This window comes from Furipterus horrens, unplaced genomic scaffold (genome assembly GCF_987537825.1).
Source record: "Furipterus horrens unplaced genomic scaffold, mFurHor1.1.pri manual_scaffold_2, whole genome shotgun sequence".
NCBI lineage: Eukaryota > Metazoa > Chordata > Mammalia > Chiroptera > Furipteridae > Furipterus > Furipterus horrens.
The window spans coordinates 191,917,076-191,932,947 of record NW_028327172.1 but is presented as its reverse complement, the minus strand read 5'-3'; positions in this window follow the sequence as shown (position 1 = coordinate 191,932,947).

Below are 15,872 nucleotides of genomic sequence, written 5' to 3'. Positions count from 1 at the left end.
TAGCTCATTTCTTTATCATGTTTCATTATCATAATATTCCATTTTTTGAATGTAGCACAATTTATGTGTCTATTCACTTACCGAAGGACATCTTGGTTGCTTCCAAGTTTTGACAATTATGAATAAAGCTGCTGTAAGCATCTGTGTACATATTTTTGTATGAACTTAAGTTTTTAACTCGTGGGTAAGTACAAGGAGTATAGTTGCTTGATCATAAGGTTTGGTTTTGTAGAAGCTACCAAACTGTCTTTCCAAGTGTCTATGCCATTTTTTGTTCCCACCAGCAATGAATGAAAGCTCTTGTTTCTCTACATCCTCACCAACATTTGGTGTCCTGAGTGTTTTGAATTTTAGCCATTGTAATAGGTGTGTAGTGATAACTCATTGTTATTTTAATTTGCAATTCCCTAATGACATACAATGTTGAGTAACTTTTTGTGTGCGTGTTTGTCATCTGCATATCTCTCTTGGTGTGGTGTCTGTTCATGTTTTTTACTCCCTTTTTAAATTGGGATGTTCATCTTCTTACTGTTGAGTTGTAAGAGATTTTTGTATGTCTTAGTTAATAGTACTTTATCCATATATCTTTTGCAAATATTTCCTGCTGGCCTATGATTTGTATTCTCATTTCTTGGTGGACTAGCCAGATTTCAAGTACTCTGCAGTAATCAGCAGGAATAGTAGTACTTAACAGTACTAACAGTTACCGTACTGGACAGCATAGCTTTAGATAGGTTCCCCTGGTAATAGGATGCAGTTACTCAATGTCTAAGATAAGATACCCAAGAGGAAATACCTAATTGGTGGTTGGATCCAGGAAGTCGGAGCTCATAAGAAAGATTCTGGTAGAATTTTAAATACCTAAAGAGTTATCAGCAATTAGATGGAAGCTGATGTGTGAGAGCAATGGTACTGCTCTAGGAGAGAGAATTGGTCAGAAAGAGAAGAAGATCTAGAATGGATTTCCCAATAACCTGCTGACCAAACATCTCTACTTGGGATGATAGTGAAGAGTCTCAATTCAGAATATTCTCAACTCAATTTATTATTTTTCCTCTCTCTCTCAACTCTTCTTCTTACTCATTTACCAACTTGTACAATCTGGACATCTCGAAGTCATCCTCAAGTTCTCCCTCTGCTTCCAGTGCTTGTCCGTGGCCAACTCCTCCTGCTAATTCTATATCCTAAATTGCTCTTGTATCTGTCCCCTATTGTCATCCCCATTTCATCATCGCTCACCTGGATCACTGCCATAGTTCCCTAACTGGCCTCACTGTCTCCCGTCAGGCTTCACTCCAATCTCTTCTGCACACTGATGTCATGGTGATCATTTAAAAGGTAAATCCGATCATGTCACTGCTGACTTAAAATCCTTCAGTGACTCCCCATTACATTCATAACAAAGTTTAACTTCAGCATGGCACGCAAGGCTGTCATGCTTACCTCTCCCGCCGCATCATGCACAGGTACCCTGAGCTCTGCCAACACCACGTGCATACTGATTTTCCAATTATTCTCTCTCCAGCTTACTCTCTCACACTTTCCTGTTCTCACACTCACATCTTTGCCTCTGTACACGGGCTATGCACTGAATGTTTGTGTCCTTCTCAAATTCATGTGTTGAAGCCCTAATCCCAATGTGTTGGTATAAGAAGGTGGAGACTTTGGGAGGCAATTAGAGTTTGATGAAATCATGAGGATAGAGCAAACCCACTCACCCACCCCTATTTGGATTAGCGTCTTTATAAGATGAAGAAAAGACTAGAGACTGCTCTCTCTCCACTGAGAGAGGATACAGCAAAAAATTGGCCATGTACACACCAGGAATAAATGTTGTTTAACACCCCCGCCGAATCTACATTGTTTTATTATAGCAGCCCAAACTGACCTAACACGTTCCTCGATGTCTTCCCTCCACACCTCGTTGAGGTTATCCACCTCTCAACTCCAGCCTTTTCTTTTAAGACTCAGCAGTGCCTCCTGTTCTATGTGCCTTTCTCTGAGTTTTTCATACTGAGCTAAGCATGCCTCCTCTGCTCTCCCACACTACCCTGTGCACATCTTTAGTATGTATTATTCTGTAAGTGTTGTATATTCATGTCTTTCCACTCAGCTTGTGAACACCCTGAGGCCGAGGATTGTATCTGTCCTCTCCGTTTCCCTAGAACTTGGCCCAGAGTCTGGCAGAAGGTATTTGATGACTTTTATGGAATAAAAGAGCAGAAGTGCCAACCCAATACCCTCAGAAGGATCAGATAAAGTTATCTGGTAACATTACCTGGGGCATTTCTTCAGGATTAAACTGTCAAGTGATAGAAGGAGGTAATCCCAGAAGTATTGTAGAAGTGAAACATTTAATGCTAAACAGTAATGGTTAAGATTTTTTTATAGCTTTATGATGACTTAATGACCAAATTAGAGAGATCATATTTAAGGAGTTAACGTTCACCATCAAATGAACCCAGCAAAACTCCTTGCTCATTCCTGTGTACCTTCCCACTCCCTGCTGTCCCTTTATTTGCATTCTAGTGGGGAGTCCCACGTACTTCCAGTGGGGCCTCTGCCCCACTTGGTGGACTCTGTATTTTGACATTGGGCATGCCATCAGGAACCCTGAAATCTACAATAAATCCCTTTCTGAGGTTTCAGAGACACAGGGTTTTAGTTTAGTATGAACCTAGAGAATTCTCCAGAACTGAGGGAGGCCTTTCTGCAGAGAATTTATCTCAGTTCACCCTGGGCAACAGGGTAGGAGAATCAAAACAAATATTTCAGACTGACCTGGTAGGGATCTGGCCTTCAGCCAGCGTCAGGGATTAAAGAAGGATATTAGTGGGTTGAAATGGATTGACGGGAATCTGCTTGGTGTGTCCCTCAGGGTAGTGGTCCATCTCACACAAGGGCTTCCTGGTGGCCACTGAGTAATAACCCCTCTCCGGGCAAGACATCCTCTGCCCTTTACTTCTGGACACCCCCCTCTTTCCATTATAGTCTTTACCAATATCGGCTCTGAGTCCTTGCTGAGTGATCTGCCTACTCACCAGGGCAGGAACCTTGCCCTCTTTACTTGGAGAGGAAGCAAAGCATTAAGAAATTGAGAATTGGAGTCAGAACAGAGTTGGAATGCCAGCTTTGCCAGTTACTAATTTTAGGACCATAGGCAAATTATTTGAGCTCTGTGCACCTCAGTTTTTATTAGTTTCCTTTGGCTATTGCAACAAATGAACCACTAACTTGGCGGCTTAAAACAACCAACATATATTCTTTCACAGTTCTGGAGGCAGGAGGCAGAAATCAAGGTTATCAGCAGGACTCTACTGCCTCTTAGGCTCCAGGGGTGAATTCTCACCTCTCCTCTCCCAGCTGCTAGTGGCTGCAGGCAGGCAGTCCTCCACTTGTGATCACATCACTCCAGTCTCTGCCACTGTGGTCACCTTGCCTCCTCCTATTCCTTGTGTATCAGATCTCCCGCTGCCTCATTACAGGAATCATATCTGAGGATAAATATAATGACATTTGGAGGCCATCCAGATAATCCAAAATAATCTCCCATCTAAATATCCTTAACACACGGCAATGACCCTTTTTCCAAATGAGGTAACATCTACAGGTTCCAGGCATTAGGACTGAACATCTCTGAGGACCACCACTATATTCCTCAAGTGTTAAAATAGAAATACTAATTTTTTTGTTGTTGTTTGAGTTCCTTCGTGGAGAGCAGGCCTAAAAATGAGGACTCGTGCAGCAGCATTTTGGGAGAAGGGATCCCAGGGAGCAAGACAGGGAACTAGAAAGAGTGAAACCAGCAAGGAGGGAAAGTCACTCACTATAAACATGTATATTGAGCTGGTCACAGTATGCAGCTGAGGCTCCATCTTGCTGGGACCCTCTGAGGAACTGTGTAGAATGACTTCAGAATTGTCTTTTTGAGGGAGGGAAGAGGGAACACTTACCCACCATCACCAATCTCTCATTGGGCCTGAGGGCAACTCACTCAAGTCTGAGCTCTGCATCAGAATGGCTGAGAAGTTAGTTCCACAGGTGAAGTTCTTGGCATGAGAGAAGTCCTGTAAGTGCGACAAGGTTATACCTGTAGGAAACTGGTTGTCATAGCAACAGCTGGACTAAAAAGATGAGCCAAGAAGTTGTAAGGGGAGGAGTCCAATGGTCCTGTACATTAAGGGTTGTTGGAAAGATTAAGCGCAGCAATGTGTGTGTCTATCACATGCTAAACACTCAAGAAAGCAGTAGCCATTATTCTGGTTGCTGCTATTAATAATATTTGTTCTTATGTTACATGCCTAGAATAGTGCCTGGCATATGGGTAACTCTCAATATATCTTTGCTTGTTAGAAAGAAGGAAGGAAGGGAGGAAGGAAGGGAGGGAGGGAGGAAGGAAGCACGCATGAACAGATAGAAGCAAACAAACACACCAATCCATGTTTGGAAAATTACTCTGGTATTTGCTCAGAAAAGAAACTATGTTTCTCTCTCACTAAAAAGCAGATAGTCTGATGTGGGTGGCTTTGAGGTACCAAGTGAATACAACAAAGCACAGGACTAGCACCCAAGATTAATGTTCCTTGAACCTAACTGGTTAAATGCGTTTCCTTCCACCACAACCAAAGCTAAGATACTTCTTCCATTCACTCACAGTTTTCATTGCCCTGGGCAATTCTGAGGTTGAGATCTCAGCTATTTCACTGTGGCTGAGAGTAAATCAGAGCCTTCAAGGTGGTCAGTGCCTCTTTGCTTTGTGCTGGAAGGACTGAACTTCCAACCCTGGAGTGAAATGTTTTCTTAAGACTCAGATGCACTCTGTTCTTGCCCTAATTCTGGCATACAGGATGGCAGGTTAGCAAGGCTCCAAGTCTTCTGGAAGAGAATAGACGCTTCCTTATGTCATTATCATCATCACCATCTTCACCATCCTAAACAAACACTCTGTGCTTCACTAGATGCATACAAGGCAGCACACCCTGCATTAGGTGCTAGGAATGAAAGATTCATATTCCTGCCCTCAATGAATTTATATTCTATTTGGGGAGAGACTCTAATTACATAAAAATAAATAACGTTGCTAGGCAATTTATCCTGAGGACCCATGGAATGTTTCTGACAAAGCTCCTGAAGTTTGGGGGAAGGAGGAGATTACTCACAAGTGTAGCTCATCAAACCATCCTAAAGAAGATAGAACAAGCTCAGGCCTTGAAGGGAGTGAAGGACTCAGATACTGTGAAAGGGGGGAAGGGAGGTGATTTCAGGCAAAAGAAACCATGTCGGATAAGAGCTTATGACCCTTTAGGAGAGCTCAGACCAGAGGCAGTAAGGCAGAAAGAAGGGACTGCAAACAAGAGAGGAAAGTACAAATGCTCTCCCGTTGATCTAAGCTCAAGAAAGAAATGCTGCCACTCAGAGGTGAGCCAGGCCACCTATTTTTGATCTGGTGATTACAGTGCCGAGAGCAGTCTAATTTGGGATTGAGTCTAGTGAGAGCACATTTGGTTAACTTTCTTCTAGCCAGATCACAACTGGCTGATGCTCACTGGCAAGAGTGTTAAGAAATAAAATCACTCGTCTCTTAGTGTTTTATTCATTTGCTTCCCATCTTTTCTGCCTCTGCCTGGTTCTGCAATGGAAAGGAAAAATTATCCTCTTTAGTTTATTTATATATTCATCCATTCACAACAAATATTTATTGAGCACCTGCTACATGGTTGACTCTATGCTAGGCACTGGGGAATCAATGATGATGAAACAATCACTGGCCTTCCTCTTTTGTAGCTAATGATCTAGTGATATAGACAACTGCTAATTAGGTAATCATCCCAGCATATGAAAAATCACAACTATGATGAATGCAGAGAGTTTCAAGATGTTGAATAGGGGAATTACCTCATTAGAAAGGTCAGGGGAGACCTGAAGAAGAGACAGCCGAGCTCAGATCTTAAGGACAGCAGAATGAGTTAGAGTTCACCAGGTGAAAAATGGGCAAGATTATTCCACAGAAAATAAACAGTTCATACAATGACCCTGGGGTAGAAGAGAGCCTCTCATTTGATGAACCAAGGCCAATGGGACTGGGGCAGAGAGACCAAGTGGAGCAGAGAGAGAGCAGGATAAGGTTGGAGAGGCAGATGGTCCATGTCATGGGTTTTGCCCTTTAGCCTAAGAGGTACAGGGAGCCGTCAGAAACCCAAGTTAGTGTTGTCCTTGTGAATCAATGTGTTGGCTGCCAGACTCTAGTAAACTTAGTACAAGTTTTGCTGGAGTTATTGAGCTCAAGTATCAAGCTTTATAATAGTAAATTATATTTTTTTCAAAGAAGTTAGGCACTAAAAAAAAAAAAAAAAAAAAAAAGAAGTTAGGCACTAACAGTTGAGTGCTGTAAGAGAGACCACAAATAATAGTGACTTTGGTTTATGTCCTTCTCAAGGGCCAGCATGATGGCTCCACATCAGAGATCAGTCCCTTCTATTCTGTTACTTTCATCCACATGGTCCATGATGACCCACCACCACCAGCTCATCATCCCAGCCAGTGGGGAAGAAGAAAAGAGGGCAAAGAAGGGGATGCCTGTTCTTTCTGAGGGCACACTCAGAAATTGCACACACTATTTCTGCTCACCTCCCATTGACCAGAATTACTTTCTTGGCCTCTCCTAGCTACTAGGTAAGCTAAGAAATGTGGTCTTTATCCTAGGCCACCCTGCATCTTCAGCTAAAAATTTTACCATTGCTCCCATAGAGGGGGAAATAAATATTGTCAGCAAGTTGGCAACCTCTGCCACAGAGCCCTTCATGATCACCTAGGATTGGGCCAACTAATGTAAATATACATTCATTCAATGAGCCACTACTGTTTGCTATGCAATGTGCCAGGGGCAGAGGTTATAACAATGAATGGACACAATAACTACCCTCCTGTAGCTCACCATCTCGTGCAGTGGAGCTCCATCTTAGCTCCACGTTAGAGTCCCCTAATGAGTTATTAAACCTCTCAGTGCTCAGGTCCCACCTCTTCCCAATTAGACCAGAATCTCTGAGGGTGACACCCAATTATTGGTGTGTCTTTAAACTCCCTGGGTGCTTCCAATGTGCTGCCAAGGTGGAGAAGTACTGGCTTAGTGGAAGAGAGAGATGGGTTAACAGCTCCAACACAAGGTAATATGTGCTCAAACCTCTGTGGGAATGCAGGGAAGCATGTGACTCCTTTAATAGACAAGGGTCATCAGAGATGGCACAAAAGAGGTGATGCAAGCAGCGTCTTAGAAGACCAGTGGCAGTTTGACAGGGGAGCACAGTTGGGATGGGCATTCCCAGTAGAATAAGACGTGTATTACAAAGGCATGGATCTGTGAAACATTCTTGAAATTTAAAAGTAGGTAGAAATCTTTTCTCCAAATGATACTAGGCTCTAACACACATAGTCATAGATGAGTCAGAGTCCTGCTCATAGTATCTGAAGGCAACTTCTGATCTGCAAATAACTAAATATTTAACATTGTATATTTATTCCTCTACTGCTGCCTATAAACACTTGGCCTTGTAGGTTCCTAGGGGTACCTTGAGAGCATTCTGAGCTATAGGCAGAGTGTCTCTCTAATGGGAATGGAAAATGCACCAACCAAATAGAATGGAGGCAAAGTAGATCCCCTGCTGAGCTAAGCTTTAACCCTTTAGTTCTTGAAACATAGGAAGTTGGGTGGGGGGGCGGATCCTAAGGGTTGGGTTGAGAAAGCCAGGCTAGCAGAGATGCACTCTAGAGCCTCGGACATTTTAAAGAATGATATGACCATATAAGACAGAGAAAGACAAGTACCATATGATCTCACTTATATGTGGCTATCAGATGGGAGAGGGGTTGGGGAAGGATGAAAAAGAGGAAGTGATTAAGAAGTACAAATTGGTAGTTACAGAGTAGTCATGGAGATGTAAAGTGCAGCATAGGAAACATAGTCAATAATATTGTCATAACTATGTGTGGTGTCAGATGGGTACTAGCTTTATCGGGGTGATCACTTCGTAAGTTATATAAATGTCTAATCACTATGCTGTACACATGAAACTAATATAATTACTATATGTCGTATGTAATTGAAAAATTAAAAAAATTTTTTTTAATGATATGACTATACCATTGCATATTAGCTTTATGTTAGCCCCAGGCAAGGTGCCCCAAGGGGCATCAGAAGGCGACCTATTACCCCAGTCACATGCAGGACGTGTGATGCTGAGGTGAGTGAGGCCACCAACGAAGTAGAGATGAGGCAGAAGACAGGGTGGCAAGATGGAACATTAAGCAAAGTGGAGTGGGAGAAGGAATCCAGATGAAGGAAGATGGGGCAAGAGCAGCAGAAGAAAGGAAGGTATCGTGGAGTCAAGAGACAAAACAAAGACCCATAAAATGCCATAGCCTCAAGCTCCCTGGCATCAGATCATTGGAAGATGTTGTTCTGCTGCCTTTTCGGTCCCTTCTGGTCTTTGACCCAGGCTGAGGTTTTGCAAAATGACAAGAACCAGATTTCCCAGTATGGCCAGAGTTTTCTAGTTCCACCCTTGATTACTTGGGAGGGGAGAGAAGTGTGTGAAGAAGGAATGTGCCCAACACGGCTGTCACCATGAATGCTCACAGCTGGCCCAGGAGAGGAAGGTCCAGGAAAGAGCTACTTATGTCAGGCTTGGCTTTGGCCCCTCATCCAAAATCAGAAGTGGACAATAGCAGGCCATTGTGTAGCCAATCAACTCTCAATTATCCAAGGGCAGAGTCGCCACTCTGTGGGTTCCCCCTACTCCCTTTGAGTTCCCTCCAGCTGTCTGCCCTTTGACCGGTTCCTGCCCATCAGAGCCGCAGTCAGAGAGAGGGTGGGCAGGTGGAGGAAGGGCGAGGATGTAAAATTCAGATCAGTCATTTTATAGCTGTTCCTTAGACGTTTGCAAAAGGGGAAGTATCATTGGTTAAACCAACATTCGGTTTATTTGGGGTTTTAATTTATCAGGGCTCTGCCTCATCCTTCATTAGTATGGATAATTGGTAATTGGTTAAGTGATATTTATTCAATCGGTGGCGCCTCCACTATTGTATTTGCCTTGTTTCATTTTAAAAGTCGTCTGCATTAGTAAAAGCTATATTGAAATGATGTTCTTAATGCACTTAGAGCTCTGCTTTTTTAGCATAATATCTACATCTGCATTCCCTATTTAGGGGAGGGGGAGTAACCACAGATATGGGGGGTTCATATCCATTGAAATGTTCAAGTAAATGCTTTGAAGTTACATTTATCTCGCTTTTAAAAACAAGCATTCCAAATCCAAAACAGATGTGCTGGGTGTTTTTAAACATCTCCCTTGAGGTTTTGCATGGTCAAGGTGAAAGTAGATCTCTCATTTCTCTGCTATTACTGCCTCCTTCCTTTGGACATCTTAGTTTACTCACCTGAGCAAAACAAAGGTCATTCTTTTCCTTACTGAAAATTTAAAAAGTTGAACTAACTTAGGTCTGTACAGAAAAAATGTATTAAGTTTGGAGGCATGATTAGGTGTATAGTAGCATTTAAAATGAAATCTTATAACTAAGCAAACTAGGGCAAGGTAGGTTTTATTACCAGGCTACAGCATAAAAGGAGCAGAATTTACATTCTAGAATTAGAAATAAAAATTCCATTAAAGTTTTATGTACTTTTTATTATGGATGTTCCATAAGGTTTTGAAGTGTGAGTGGGTGTGGGTGTGTGAGTATGTGTGTGTGTGTGTGTGTGTGTGTGTGTGTGTGTGTTTAAGAGTGGAACCAGCCACAATTAAACACCAGAGTTAGGCTGAGATATGGACAGGTTAAGTGCTAACCCTTGAAATTCAGAATAGAGAGGCCTGGGTGTGAACATGGCTGGGCAGTTGTCTATGAGCACAAATCTGCTCTCTGAGGGGCGGACAACTTTTTACAGGGGTCCTGATCTGTTCCAAGAAACTCTGGGTTTGACCCTGAACTTTGTCACTTAGTTGCCAGCTGTTAGTAACCATCTCTACACTTCAGTTTCATCATCTAAGAAAAAAAAAAAAGAAAGAAAATGGGAGTGATAATGTTTTCCACCTCCTAATGTTTGAGAGAAGATTAAATGCCTGCAAGATGCCTGGCATATAGTTAGTGCTCAATAAATGTTCTACATGATATACAAGACTTTCCTTAATAGCAATGTTTTGGTGCCCTGAAAATTATGAGTAGTTGTGAAAAGAACGTATGTGTGAAGCTGAGGAAAAAGTGATGAAAAGAGAGGATTTCAACTGCATAAAACAATATCCTCCAAGACAACATACTTACGCATTCATCCATTATTTAATAAATATAGTTATAGAATGAATGAGCTTCCAGGTGAAGCAGATAACTTTATTTTCCTTCAAGCAGAGACATGTCTTAAGTTAAGCTGGCTTGGAAAAGTATTTGTACTTTACAGACAGATTTTGATCAGGGTCCTGAAATAATTTGTTGAAACCATAAAATATTCCCAGTTTTCAGCTGGAGCAGCCTGATAGATCCAAAAATGCAAACGGTCTGGGTCAGCAGTCTGAGCAGACACGCGCCTGGTCTCTCACAACGTATGGAACTGCCTTCTCCTGTTTGGGCATTTCAGAAAACGTTTGGATTGCTTTAGAGGTCTTACCATGCTAATTAAATAAAATATGACTAATTAAATGTCATAAAGCATGATGTAAACTTGTTAATGTCAGGGAAGATCTTGAAAAACAACTATCAAGATGAGAAAATTTGTCACATGTCAACATTTTTAGTTAATTTTCAGGGTAAATAAGCAAATTTTATTTCAGAAATGGGAAAACTGTCTGGCGATGTGATTAGGGTACCCTATATTTTGTGCCTGATTAGACTATGGCATATATGGGGGGCTGGATAGTCTCTCCTGAATAAGTTACCCACCCATTTTTTCAATTAAACATAATGTTATGTTAACATCCTTAAAGAGGTAAATGATGGCAGAGTAAATCCAATTAGAATACATACTTACAACTGGATTCTCGTGCAATTTTCCAAAAGCTGATTGCATTTTACATCTTCCCTGCTATTGTCAGAGCGGCTTTAGCACAAGTTGCTGCACCCCCGCCTGGTGTCTGTGTCTTTTCGTGGTGACCTTTGCTGGGAAAGCTGCTGCAGACATCACAAACTCTCACATCAATTTGCCACAATTGGATGTGGCATCTTGCAGCTAATTTGATTTGGGAAGAAATGCACCTGGCTCTGTTTTTTCCCTATAGAATGTGGAGGGAGTTCTGAGTCCTCACAGATGCCATCTATCCGAGGAGCCCATGTGCTTTTCAAGGTCTAAGCAGTTTGTCTTCATCTCCCCAAATACAACCCATTACAAAGGAAAAGGAGCTGAATTATTTAATGCAAAAATAAATTAGATTGGAGTCAGAGAGAGAGAGAGAGAGAGAAACCAAGTGAACTGAAAAACACAACTGTTGATATAACTTCCAGCCTTCTTACTTCAAAGAGAAGCAAATCCTTTTTATTTCGCTATTCAACTCCATCTTATTTCCCTTTGTTTTTATCACATCTATTAAACACAATTTCCCTCATCTCAGAATTCTAAGGAAGTGCCAACCTGTCAAATTCATCCTATTTGAAAGACACACAAACCTATAAATATAGCTATCTTTTTTTAAGTTTCCAACTGATTTGTGGTTGTGGAAAGTAGATAAAATGCTAATGTGCTTAATCTATTATTGATGGGTTTAAATAGATCAAAAGGCTGCTTGTTGAAGGAAAAATACAAGTATCAGGCTTTTTATTCAGTGACCCACATTTTATCTTAATTATACTCCAGATATTGAAAAACAAAATAATCAACAACAACAACAAAATCTACCTTGTAAATATGATTTACATTGAACACGTGAAGATGCTCTGAAGGTAAGAAGGAGAGAAAAGATTACTGTGTACAGCTGATCCATGAAAGCATGAGTTTGAACTGCATAGATTCACTGGCATGCATATTTTTTTCAGTAAATACAATCAGCACTGTAAAGATGTTTTTTCTCCCTTATGATTTTATTTTTTTAATTTGTTGATGTGGCATTGGTTAATAACATTATATGAATTCAAGTACAATTCTATGACATGTCATCTGTATATTTCATTGAGTGCTCACCCCACAACATCTAGTCTCCTTCCATCACTTGACCCAATTTACCCTCTTTATCCTCTCCACCCCCCTTCCCTCTGGTAACCACCATACTGCTATTTGTGTCTATGAGTTTGTTTGTTCATTATTTGCTTTCTGCTTTGTATCCCACATATGAGTGAAATCACATGGTTCTTGTCCTTTTCCATCTACTTACTTCGCTTAGCATACTCTCAAGATTCAGCCATGTCTTCCCAAATGGCAGTATGCCATCCTTTCTTATGGCTGAGTTGTATCCTACTATATATGTACCACATCTTCTTTATCCAATCATCCATCAAAGGACACTTATGTCATTTCCATGTCTTGGCCACTGTGAAGAAAGATGCAATGAACAAAAGGGTGCATATATCTTTACAAATAAATGTTTTCAAACTTTTTGAGTAGATACCCAGAAGTGGGATTCTTGGGTCCTATGATAGCTCTGTTTTTAATTTTTTGAGGACACTCCATACTGTTTTTTCATAGTGGCTGCACAAGTTTACATTACACCAGCAGTGTCAGAGGGTTTCTTCTTCCCCACATCCTCTCCAACACTTGTTATTTCTTGTCTTGTTGGTGATAGCCATTCTAACAGGTGTGAAGTGGTAACTCATTGTGGTTTTGATTTATATTTCCCTTACAGCTATCTTTATAATTTTCTTAATAACATTTTCTTTTCTCTAGTCTACTTTATTGTAAGAATACAGTATATAACACACATAACGTACAAAATATGTGTTAATCGACTGTGTGTGTTACTGGTGAGGCTTCTGGTCAGTAGTAGGCTAGTAGTAGTTAAGTTTTGAGGAAGTGAAAAGTTAAATGCAGATTTTCGACTATGAAGAGGGTCAATGCCCCTAAACCCTGCATGGTCCAAAGGTCAACTGTATTTGCCCCAGTGATGTTGTACATTAGATTTAATTTGCATGGGGAAGATGACATCCTGGAGAGGTAAATAAATGTTAACTGTATAGAACTCTCCACAGGCAGCTCACATCTTATCTCTATCATATTGGCATTAGAAGACATAGAACATGGCTTATGTAAGGTAAAGTTGGGGGCATTCTTTGGAAAAACAAATCTGTTATTTTTAAGAATGAGTCAACACTAGGGTAAAGGTGGAATTGAGGCCAGTTTACACATAACTCCAATTGCAATGGTCTAACTCCAAATGATATACACGCATGTTTGAAGAAAAAATGAGTGGTAATGGGAATGATATCTGTTAAGGAAAGGAAGGGATTGTGGCTAATTCTAACCAACATGAGGGCCAGAACTATTCTGATTTTCCTGACCACCCCCCATCCCTGCTGCCAAGTTTGCAACTGATGCTCAATAAATATTTATTGAATGAGTGCCTGAAGGTTTATAACTTCAACACTCAGTTTGCTTGTGCATAGATAGACCTAACTTTACTATGTCTATTAATAACAGCCTGACCTCCAGAGATAAGTGAAGGGTTTACGTGCCTATTGGATTGTCTGGCCAATTTCACTTTAAAGATGGAGAGTATAATTACTGTCATCACAATTCACCCATATACTTTTGCATCCGCTTCCCCTGCATCTTAAAGACAGAAGCTTTACAGGAACATTCATGATTGTAGCGATAAAGGGCAACTCATTTTGGGCTGGTGAGAGTGAGAGGGGATGTCATTTCCCACAAAAGGTGGAAGACAGGGAAGAACTCAAAGCCAAGGGCAGGAAGGAAAATTAAGTTTCCAGAACTCTCCACATCTTACAATTACTGTCCCCAGTGGTCTTTCCAGTGCAGCTTTCTTCTTTTCCCTGAGCTTGTGTGAATTTGAAGATCATTAGAGAGCTCCATTTTCAAAAGCAAAAAGACACTGTAACACAAACATCATCATTTTGTATAATTTTCCATTTGGGTTTATTAGAACCACAACTCATCTCCTTGAGACACAGTGGCCTGGAGAAGAAAATATTCCAAGAGGCTGCTTTAACTCTTCAAGGCCTACCACAGACTGAGGACTCAATAAACATTTTGAATGAATAAATAATCAATTAATTAACTAATGAGTACAGAAACTAGCAATTATGAATCAGGAGAGACTAGTTGCATATGGCAGATATCAAACAAGTGAAAGTACAGTGGCTTTACCAATAAAAAGTTGATTTCACTCTCATGTGAAAGAATTCTGGCCCTGACCAGTGTGGTTCAGTGGGTGGGGTATCATTGAGCAAAGTGGCAAAGCAAAAGGTCACCAGTTTGATTCCCAGCCAGAGCACAGGCCTGGGTTGCAGGTTAGGTCCCTGATAGGGTCACATGCAAGAGGCAATCAATCAATGTTTCTCTCTCACATTGATGTTTCTCTTCCTCTCTTTTACCTTCCCCTTCTCTTTAAAAATAAATAAAATCTTTAAAAAAAAAAAAAAAAAAGAATTCTGGAGTCAAACCATATGAGGCCAAAACAGACAGCAGTTCCATGCTGTCTTCAGAGACACAGGCTCCTGTCTCTCTGCAGCTATTCTCAGAGTATGGCTGTGCCTTCATAATTTAGGATGGCCTCTGGAATTGCCATCATCACCTCCAAGTTGAAAGCTGAAGATAAGAAGCCCTTGTAAACCAAGGCAGAAACTGTTCAGAAGCTTGGATGCCCCACAATTTCACTTATCTTACCATCTAAAGTGTAAACATATCTACCTTCAAGAGAGATTTCGAAATGTAGTCCTTTGTCTAAGCTTGAAATTCAAGTTCCAATACTAAGGAAGAGAGGGAAAACAGATACCGGGTAAGCAATGTCCATTATGTTAACATATGCTCTGCAATAAAGGTTTATAAAGGTAAATAAATTGATTCCTTCACATACCTATCTGGGGTAGAAGAGAAAGAGGTAAATGATTTTCTTAAGCATAAATGTCAAGGGCACTGGATAATAACATAGTGCTGCTGTTTGCCAGGCATGTTTCTAAATACTTTATTTATATTAATTCATTTAATCCTCTCAACAGCTCTATAAGGAAGAGAAAGATGTTCTTATTATCTTATGTTACAGATAAGACTTGAAGACACAGAGGGGTTAAGTGACTTGCCCAGAGTCACACAGCAAATATATGACAGAGGCAGGATCAAACCCAAGCAGATCAAGCCCAGGCAGTATGACTCTTATAATCAACTGATCAAAAGTTGGCAAATAAAGATATAGAAGCAACTTAAGTGCCCACCAATAAATGAGTGGAGAACGGAATATTACTTGGTCATAAAAAAAGAAGGAAATCTTCCCATTTGCAACAGCATGGATGGACTTAGAGGGTATACGCTAAGTGAAATAAGTCAGTCAAAGATTCATCGATACAGAGAACAGAGTGATGATCACCAGAGGGGAGGAGGTTTGGGGGACTGGGTGAAAAAGGTGAAGGAATTAAGTACAAATTTAAGTCACAAAAAGTCATGGCAGAAACACTGTAAAGTATATGATTGTCCAATCACTATGCTGTATACCTGAAACTAATGCAAAATAATACTGAATGGAAACTATAATTGAAAAATAAAAAAATTAGCAAATAAATACTGAGCAGTTAAATATAAAGTTAAAGTCCAAATTCTTAGATTTTCACAGAAAGTAACATCATCAAAATGAGACTGTTGATTCCCATCATATCCTTTTATCCTCCATTTTGTGGTTAACATTTTCTTAAAGTTCCTAAAATGCTATTTTTGTATTAGGTTTTCATTTGTG